The sequence below is a fragment of the Colossoma macropomum genome, unplaced genomic scaffold, assembly GCF_904425465.1.
Source record: "Colossoma macropomum unplaced genomic scaffold, Colossoma_macropomum, whole genome shotgun sequence".
NCBI lineage: Eukaryota > Metazoa > Chordata > Actinopteri > Characiformes > Serrasalmidae > Colossoma > Colossoma macropomum.
The window spans coordinates 75,208-85,282 of record NW_023495385.1 but is presented as its reverse complement, the minus strand read 5'-3'; positions in this window follow the sequence as shown (position 1 = coordinate 85,282).

Here is a 10,075-nt window from a genome sequence, read left to right as displayed (position 1 = left end):
TAATGAAACATTTGGCACAGTTTCAGTATTGTTATGATTATTTTGGTAGTGACAAAATGAAATGTTCAAGCATTTGTTTTGATAAAGTAAACATAATTAAGGTACAGGGTCATTCAAAGCAGAAGGATTTTAGTCTAAGTCCAAAATGTGTTTTCAATTCTGACTTTGAACCAATTTGCTAGAATTCTTATATATTTTGCCAGTAAAAACATTATACATTAGAATAAACGTAAACATATGAATCAACATAAATACACAAGTAAGTAATAAATACAAGAAAAAGTAACACAAATTTAGCATTTTGAAAAAAGTAGTTATAAGCAGAAAAGTTGATATCTTCTGAGCTAGTGTGAGCTAGAACAATGTTTGGTTCTAGATTTCTCCTGGACGCCCCAAGCCATCATACAGACTGCTTCTTAATGAAAATGCTTCTTAAACATTTATAAAATATAATATTATAATTATACAATATTATACACTATGCATTTGTACATATAGATGAACTTGGCTTTGCTTTGCTAAGTTGAGCTATTATTCTAGCTATGTTCCTGCTAAATGGAGTAGATGATAAAGTAATGTCCTGAAGACTAGTTTTGATGTTCAGCCATCCAGTCATGCATGCCTGCCTTATTTAACCTGATGGGTGGTCAGGGCGATAGAGGCCAGAACAGCCACACTGATTCCTTGTATGTATTACAATAAAAATCCTTAGATAATGATGGACTGTACTGAAAGGAACACACATACACACACAGTATTAATTCACACATGAACCTCCTGAACCTCACCCACATACGCCTGTGGCATCACACGCAGTTGTGCTGTGAGAGTGCTGGGTGGGCTGTGGCGCATGCAGCAGATCTTCAAAGATTTATACCCCTGCAGTGCCACCAAGCAGCAGAGAATGTTCCACTGTGAGGCTCCGCATACACACCCCCTAAGCCGACACCCTTCCCTTCAGATTGCTGCTGATACAGTTGATTATCTCTGCTGTTGTTGTCGTTGCTGTTGTGTTGCACGTTATTGCCCCCCAGCCTGACTGATGTCATCATCTGTTTCATAACAGATTTAAAATGCTACTGTTCCTGATGGCACAGTGACGGCTAATTTCCTGCCGCCATCAAGTTTCTATTATTGAATTTACACTCAGCAGAATACTGCAGATAATCTAAGAGGAGCCTGGTGCTAGTAGAGTGCGTGTGTGTGTGTGTGTGTGTGTGTGTGTGTGTGTGTGTGTGTGTGTGTGTGTGTGTGAAAGAAAATTGACTCTGGAATAGGCTGCTGTTAGATTCATAAACACACACATACAGAGGTTTTTATACATAACCAGGGCATGGGATGTATCCCACGTATTACATATTTGAGAGTATCTATATCTAGTAATAATATGTATCATATGCATTACATGTATGTAAGTATGTATTAATAATATGTACAAGAAGTATTAGATATTGTATAGCAGTCAGAGATCCCCTTCATCTATTTATATCCAATCAAAATGGCCATTAACTACAGTTTGTTTGTTTTTAGGAGATATTTCTGAGCAGATTACTCATAATATTTACTTGAAAGAAAGGGGGTCAAAAAAATAAAAAAAAGAGAAAAAACATTTTATAAGTATAACATTTTATAATTTAGAAAAGACACAGAGAAAATGTGACTCCTAACAACTGTGCAAGACCTGGTAGACCACCAACAACTGTCCCCATGTATATATATATATATATATAATATATATATATATATATATATATATATTTGCATATGTGTGTGTATGTGTATGTGTACTCTTAGCTCCTCCCTTTAATGATGCTGTTTTAAGCCTTTACTGAAGATTCATCTTATAACAGGTGCATTTGAAACCTATAATAGATGGATTAGATTTGTTCTTGTCTAAACAGTATAAAACACCAATCCTAAAAGCCTCACGATGGACTGAAGAGATATTAACATAGACAAATGTGCAGTAGCCTGATATTCCCCAAGGCTCTTGGGGAAGGGCTGACAAAGTCATTGACCTTTGATCTTTAGGGGGATGGGTCTATTCATTAAAAGCAAAGAGCAAAATCCCTCTTGTTGTAAATCTTATTGTGCCCACATAAGCCTACTCTGCTCAGAGTTAATATATCTACAGTTTACAGAAATGACCATTTTATATAATAGCAATTATACATCTACATAAAATTATAAGGGACCATTTGTATTTTTCAGTGTGCTAAGGATTTATCTGGCAGTTAAAGACACTGAAACTGATGTCACATATATAGGAACAGAGCGTTCAAGTACAGTGGCCACACACTTACACAGACACACCCACAGTCTGCTCAGATACTGTTAGAATATTGCCTCTGTAGCTCTTTTACCCTCTTCATCATGCTACAGCTGATAGAGGGTGAACAGATTGACAGAAGTGAACAGCTCCTCCACCACAAGTACCTCTCATATTCTGATTCTGTAGAAAAGGGTGCGTCTGGAACACTTTGGCTTTTAACACCTTCTATAGGAGCCTTTCAGTTTGGGCTGGTTCTTTGAACGATGAAATGGCTCCTCAGATTGATGCAGAATGTGTTGTATATAGTTCTATATGGAACCTATGTATACATGGTTCTACAAGCTTGACATTATGTCAGTGCTGTATAGAACTCTTTTCAAAAATACATTCTCCATACGTACAATACATTCTTCATCGATCCGAAAGACAGTTTCATCATGCAAAGAACCATTTAAGCATGAAATGGTTCTATATACAACTCATGATGATGCTCTGTTCTTGAAAAACAACAGAATCAGAATTGTTCACAGTGGTCGTGATAGGAACCAGATGGCAGAGGAGTTTAATGCCGCTGAAAGCTCCCTCATTTGTGTATGAATATGTTGCCTGTTGCTCTGAGATACTGGTTTATTATAGCTCTGAGATAAAGTTTTGGCCTAAAACTCATTCATATCAGAGAGGTACATGTATTGTGGAGATGACAGTGGACTTCAGGAGAAGCCCTTCAACCCTGCCAGCACTCACCATCCTGGACAGAACTGTGATGGCAGTGGAGTGCTGCAAGTTCCTGGGTACAACAATCACCAGGGACCTGAAGTGGGACAGCAACATCAGCTCCATCATCAAGAGAGCCCAGCAGAGGATGTACTTCTTGCGTCAGCTGAGAAAGTTCAACCTGCCCCAGGAGCTGATGGTTCTACACAGCCATCATAGAGTCTGTCATCACCACGTCCATCACAGTGTGGGGTAGCTCAACCACCAAGCATAGAAGATAATTGGTGTTAAGCTGCCTGCATTGCTGGAACCGCATGCCTCCAGAACCAGGACGCGTGCAGAGAGTATCTCCGCTGACTCTTCACACCCCAGACACCACCTGTTCCAGCTCCTTCCCTCAGACAGGCGCTTCAGCCAAATGAGGATCAGGACATCCAGATCACAGAGAAGTTTCTTCCCACAAGCCATCACTCTCCTGAACAGTTAAAATATTACACATAAACAATATTCAAACTGCACTTCTTAAATATATTTGTCTCTAGTATATATAGTTTATAGTAACTCTCAACATTCCATCCTCTGTAACTGCCATCTTAGACCAGCGTTTTCTGCACGTCACTTACCTGCCTATTACCCCACTTATCTGACTGTTACCTCACTCATCCCTCTTTTTGCCACTATACATCCTTTAACTGCTGCTGCACTCAGCACTTTTATATATTACATATACTTGCACAATGAAAGGTTTAAAGGTGTGACTCTGTGTGTGTGTGTGTGTGTGTGTGTGTGTGTGTGTGTGTGTGTGATGGTCCAAGTGTGTGGTAGAATGATGCACATGCTATTTTATTTTATTCTTCTTTTTTATTTTTATTTATTTTTGTTCTTATTTAAAATGTTTGTCTGATACTGTGCACTGTGAGCTCCTGTAACCAAAATCTAATTCCTTGTATGTGTCACCATACCTGGCCAATAAAGCTCGATTCTGATTCTGATTCTGATTTTAAGGCAAAAAGTTCCATCATTGACAGTACCTGTAACAAGTAGGTTCACTGCTCAATTTGAAAAGCAAGTAAAATGGCAATATTTACATTGTAGACTTCATGATCGCTGGTTCCCATCAGCACCACTGTAAAGAAATCTGAGTCAGTAATTTCTTTACAATGAAACATTTCACATCAAATCTGAAAACTCAGAACTGCATTTTTTATATCTGAACAACTAACTTATGCACAATTTGCAACTGAAAATCAAACCAAAGAACACAAAGGAGACACACCCACAAGAGAAGGAAATGGAGGGGAGTTGACATCACACAGATGGCAAGTAAAACACAGGGGGAAAAACATACTTACTATGCAAATAGATGACACCAGATGACACCAGTAGTCAATGGGAAAGATGTTGAGTTTTAATCAGGAAGGTTGCACTAAATAAACAAACAGCAAGTAAATCTGACAAGTTACTGTATTTCTTTGTCCCAATAGACTTGACTTCAGTTGCACTGATTTTGGAATGTTAGAATCAACTATCATTAATTATTTCAAAGGGCCCATATCTTCAAGTATTTCATATGGTATTCTTTATTTTGCTTTTTATTTTATTTTGTAATTTATTTTTGCATGACCATTTTCCCACCTCTCTTTATTCATAACAATTAAACAGGCTGCTACTTTGCCTTGGAAATAAAATGTAGTATCTCCATTTTTTTAATTTATTTATTTTTTTACAGAATTTGAAAATGTCAGCTGTTGTTAATACTGAGTTAACATTTCATGATGAATGGAATGATGGAAATGCTCTAAAATTACCTTTTTCCATTAACTTCCATTCAAAGTTAAGAAGGTCTTTTCCTTCTCCTGTAAAAACAATAGCGATATGCAAATTACTTTGTTCTGATTGGCTGGCACATATTGTGCCTCATTCAAAAACCACTCCAGGCTGAAACACCCCTTATAACGTCAATATGAATGGGTGGTACTAAACTGCTGAAGGCTGAATAGGCAGATACATATAAATGTGTGTGTCCTTTTACTCGACATCACAAAATGTGCCCTTTAAATAAAGAATCTTACCAAAATAATCAAATTGAATCCTTTGCTGCGTGAAAAGATGAGATTCTTTTCAAAGCCTGAAAAGAGCAGAATGTAAAGAGAGAAATGCCACACAGTGAAGACCTTCTAGCTCTCATTAGTAAAGTACCAGTCAGTGAGAAACAAATGAAGCCCTCCTTTTGCCAAAGGCAGGGTCAATGGGATCATTAAAAACCCCACCCAACACATGAAAGCTAGACAAAGAGAGCAAGCCAAAAGTCAGCGGCCCCTCATTCCGGTGCCTGTCAGCAAAGTGTTAATTGGGTTGCCTCAGCTGTTACCGTGGATACTGTTGCCAAGTCGCTCACCGTTCCCTCGCAGCACTGAGGAATACCTGAGGGAGGACACACACACACACACACACTCACCAGCACACGCACACACACACAAACACACACACAGAGCAGATGTGAGAGCGACTGCCAATACCAATAAAAGGACATCCAACTGTGACACACGGTTACATCATCTGAAATGACGTCACCCAGACTGAAGTTTTAAAATCCTAATGCTGTAGAAATTAAAGGAGGCTTTTTGTTCCCTTTGCCTTTCTCAGGGATGCATATACAGAATATTCCAGAATTACCGACTGTGAAAATAAGAGTATCTGACAGACCAGAGCTGGGATGCAGTGGAAAATAAGTACTGGGAATTGGGAATACATATTCAGAATACAGAAATTAAATGGAAAAACCACTGATTCCAAATTTCTGCATAATTCAGTAGCTGATGTAAACAAAGCCATTTAAAGTGTTTTGGTGTGAAATGCTGCATTGTAGACAAACTTACCTACTCCAGCTTCTTTACATTAGTGGTGCTAGAAGTCAAGGGCTACAACATACAATTAAAATTACAGTGATAATATAACCAATCTAAAATGTTATTACTGATATTATTACTGAAATTACAGAACAGTGAAGTTCACTGTCACTGATTAACGGAACATTTAACCATATATAAAGACTTTTTTAGAAAGTTAAGATGTTATGTTTAGGTATGCGTTTGATTGCACATACCTTATATGGCCAAAATTAAATGGACACCTGATCATCTAACCAAATGAGCTTGCTGGACATCCTATTCCAAAACCATGAGCTCCACACTTCTGCCAAGGCTTCAGTAGCCACAAAGATTGAAGCATATGAGTGTCTAAAATGTGTTTGTATGCTGTAACATCAACATTACCCTTCACTGGAACTAAGGGGCCTGAAAAACAACTCCAGACCATCATCCTTCCTACACCAAACTTTACCTTTGGCACAATGCATTCCGGTACCTTTCTCTTGGAATCTGCCAAACCCAGATTCTCCTATCAGACAGCTAGATAGTAAAGTGTGATTCATCACTCCAGAGAGCACATTTATCCTGCTCCAGAGTTCAGTGGTGGTGAGCTTTACACCACTCCAGCCCATGCTTGGCATTGCACACAGTGATCTTGGGCTTGTGTTCATCTGCTCGGCCATAGAAATTCATTTCATGAAGCTCCCAAAGCACAGCTCTTTTGCTGATGCTGCTTCCAAAGGCACTGTAGTAAGTGATGTAAAATATATGTATATTCGATTTTTACGCACTACATGCTAGTTGTTTGTGGACACTTTCATTTAACAATAATAGCATTTACAGTTGACCAGGGCAGATCTAGCAGAGCAAAAATTTCACAAACTGACTCATGGCAGAGGTGGCATCCTATGACAGTGCCATGTTTAACATCACTGAGCTCTTCAGTAAATTCAATTCTGTCTTATACTGGCAATATTTGTCTAATCAATATTTGTCTAGGTGCTTTTTTTACTCAGATGTGTACTTGCAAAAATGTAGGACTACATTTTTGGGTTAATAAGAATAAGGGCCAATGAATATTGGTCATAATAATCATTGTACTTTTGAACATTGGCTCCATAGACCCTCTGCTCTCCATCACCTGCGATAAGAGTTCACTATTGACAGGCTTTCATTACGTTTAGTCATCTACTGTGTTCTCCTCAGGGAAATTAGAGAAAGTGACAGTTTAAAGAGACAGTTTAATGCTGACTTTGAGAGATAGGGAGAGAAAGAGAGAGAGAGAGAGAGAGAGAGAGGGAGAGAGAGAGAGAGAGAGAGAGAGAGAGTGAGAGAGAGAGAGAGAGAAAGAGAGAGTAATCCAGAACTTCAGCAATTTCAACCTCAACCCTCTGGGGTCCCAGAGTTATCTCTTATTGTGCATAGAAAATAATGTGCAAAATGAAATAATAATGAATTCTAATGAATCATGAATTAAACATGAATCAGACACCAAAAGGTCATTTTAAATACCAGTATGTGGTGAGAGAGTCCCATTTTACTGCCAGTGCTTTTTGCAATACAGTGTATCTACAGTCATATGCAAAAGTTTGGGCACCCCTGGTCAAATTACATGTTTTTTTGACTTTCTAAGTGAGAATAAGTTAACACGTCCTCTACAGAGAGCACAATGCACAATTACTATTTATGTTCTGAATTTTGGGAATAAAAATAAAACATCTTTGTGCAAAAATTATGGCACATTTTACATTTTGTTTAATCATTTCCCAGTATGTATAATTCAAACCCCCTTCACTGTAGGGTTTAAACATTCAGACCTGTGCTGTTCTCTTGGTGTACCTTGCACATGTACTCACCCACTTGTGGAGACCATGGCAAAGGATGTTTCATCTGACCGTATCACTATTTTTACATCTGTGTAGACCAGTAGCTGTGTAAATATTGTAGCATTGTGCAGAAGAACAGTCAGGAGAGACCATAAATTCTGCTTGAGAAATGTCTAACTCCCAAAATAGCTGAGAAGGTCACCTACAGCCAAAATATTCCCCTCTACTGTAGACACTTAACTAAACTAACTAAAGCCACCACTCAGCACATAAACACACAGTAAACACGTATTTGCAGAGGGGATGGGCCTTCTATGAGCCTCTTCTTATGCCCCTTTTGTATATATATATATATATATATATATATATAGAATGTTTTTCAACGCAGTAGTATTATGTTTTCTTTTTATTCATTATATTAGATGATAGAAGAATAGTATGTTAAAACCGGCTGTGTTGATTTACTTTTAACCATAAATAGAGGCTTGTCAGAAACATGCCAGTCAAAAACTCAAGCTGCTGTATATTTTTAGCTGCCAGTTTATCACTCCAAAGTGCAATACTGTTTCATACAGTCTTTCTGTGCTGACAGCCTTTCACATTCACAGTGTCTGTGTCTGTGACTCATATTTCTCATTTCTGCTACCTGTCACTGCACTTATGTTCCCAAACACAATTTTTTTCCCACATTGTTGACTTGTATTGTCTGGAATTTAATGAATGGATAACATGTTCCAAAAAAGTTGGGCCGGGGGCAACAAAAGGCTGGTAAAGTTGTGTAATGGGTAAAGTTTTTTGTCTAAAAAAACACCTGGTGGTTAATTGGCAACAGGTCAGTCACATGATTGCGTATAAAAAAGCATCCCAGAGAGTCTTTCAGAAGTAAAGATGGGGAGGGGTTCACCACTCTGGGAAAGACTGCACGATTAAATAGTGCAACAATTCAAGAATAACATTTGTCTACGTAAAACGGCAAAGAACTTTTGCTTTTTGTCATCTATGGTACATAATATCATTAAAAATTCAGAGAATCTGGAGAAATCTCTGTATGCAACAGACAAGACCAAAATCAGTATTTGCTGGCCATGATCTTTGGGCCCTCAGGCGGCGCTGCATTAAAAACAGACATGATTCTGTAGTGGAAATTACTGCATGGGCTCACAAACGCTTCTGAAAACCACTGTCTGTGAAAATAGTCCGTTGCTGCATCCACAAATACAAGTTAAAACTCTAAAACACAAAGAAACTGTACATAAACAGGATCCATGAATGCTGCCACCTTCTCTGGGCCCGAGCTCATTTAAAATGGACTGAGGGGAAGTGGAAAACTGTCCTGTGGTCCGACAACTCAACATTTGAAATTCTTTTTGGAAATCATGGACACGCTGTCCTCTGGGCTAAAGACCACTCAGCTTGTTATTAGTGCACAGTTTGAAAGCCAGCATTCATGATGGTATGGGGGTGCATTAGTGCACATGGCATGGGTGACTGGTACATCTGTGAAGGCTGTTAATGCTGAATGATATATACAAGTTTTGGCAACATATGCTGCCATCCAGACAACGTCTTTTTCAGGAAAGGCCTTGATTATTTCAGCAAGACAATGTCAAACCACATTCTGCATGTATTACAACAGCATTGTTCCATATTAAAAGAGTCTGGGTGCTAAACTGACCTGCCTGCAGTCCAGATCTGTCACCCACTGATAACATATAGAAGGTTATGAAATACAACAAAGAAGACCCTGAACTGTAGAGCAACTGAAATCCTATATCAAACAAGAATGGTAAAACATTTCTTTTTCAAAACTACAGCAACTGATCTCTTTAGTTCCCAAACACTTACAGTGTTGTTAAAAGAAAAGGTGATGAAACACAGTGGTAAACATCAAATTTAAAATGTGCATGTATTTTTCCAAAAACACAAAAATTTCTCAGTTTCAACATTTGATATGCTGTCTTTATAGCATTTTCCTTTAAAAGTATGGTTTACATGATATGCAAATCATGGGGTGTATATATATATATATATATATATATATATATATAAAATGAAAACTGACCGATTTTATGTCATTAAGGTTTAGCCTATAGCAGAAAAGTGCAGTGCAGAGATGTGCTTCAGTGATGCAGTAAATGACAGAGAAAGCTCAAGACGATATTTGAAAAGCCACAGGAGGAGAACCCCTACCACTTCAGAGGGAAAACAAATCGAAAAAAAAAACAAGAGTCTGCCTAATCCTCTTCACACACACATACACACACCGCGGGTCTCCCATGAGCATGCGTAACACACTTCACACTTCCTTCCAGCTATGACTCTGGAGATGCTGAAAAAGGATGTCTCCTCAAAACATGGAAAACTACAAAGAGTAACTCCATCAAGAGCGCACA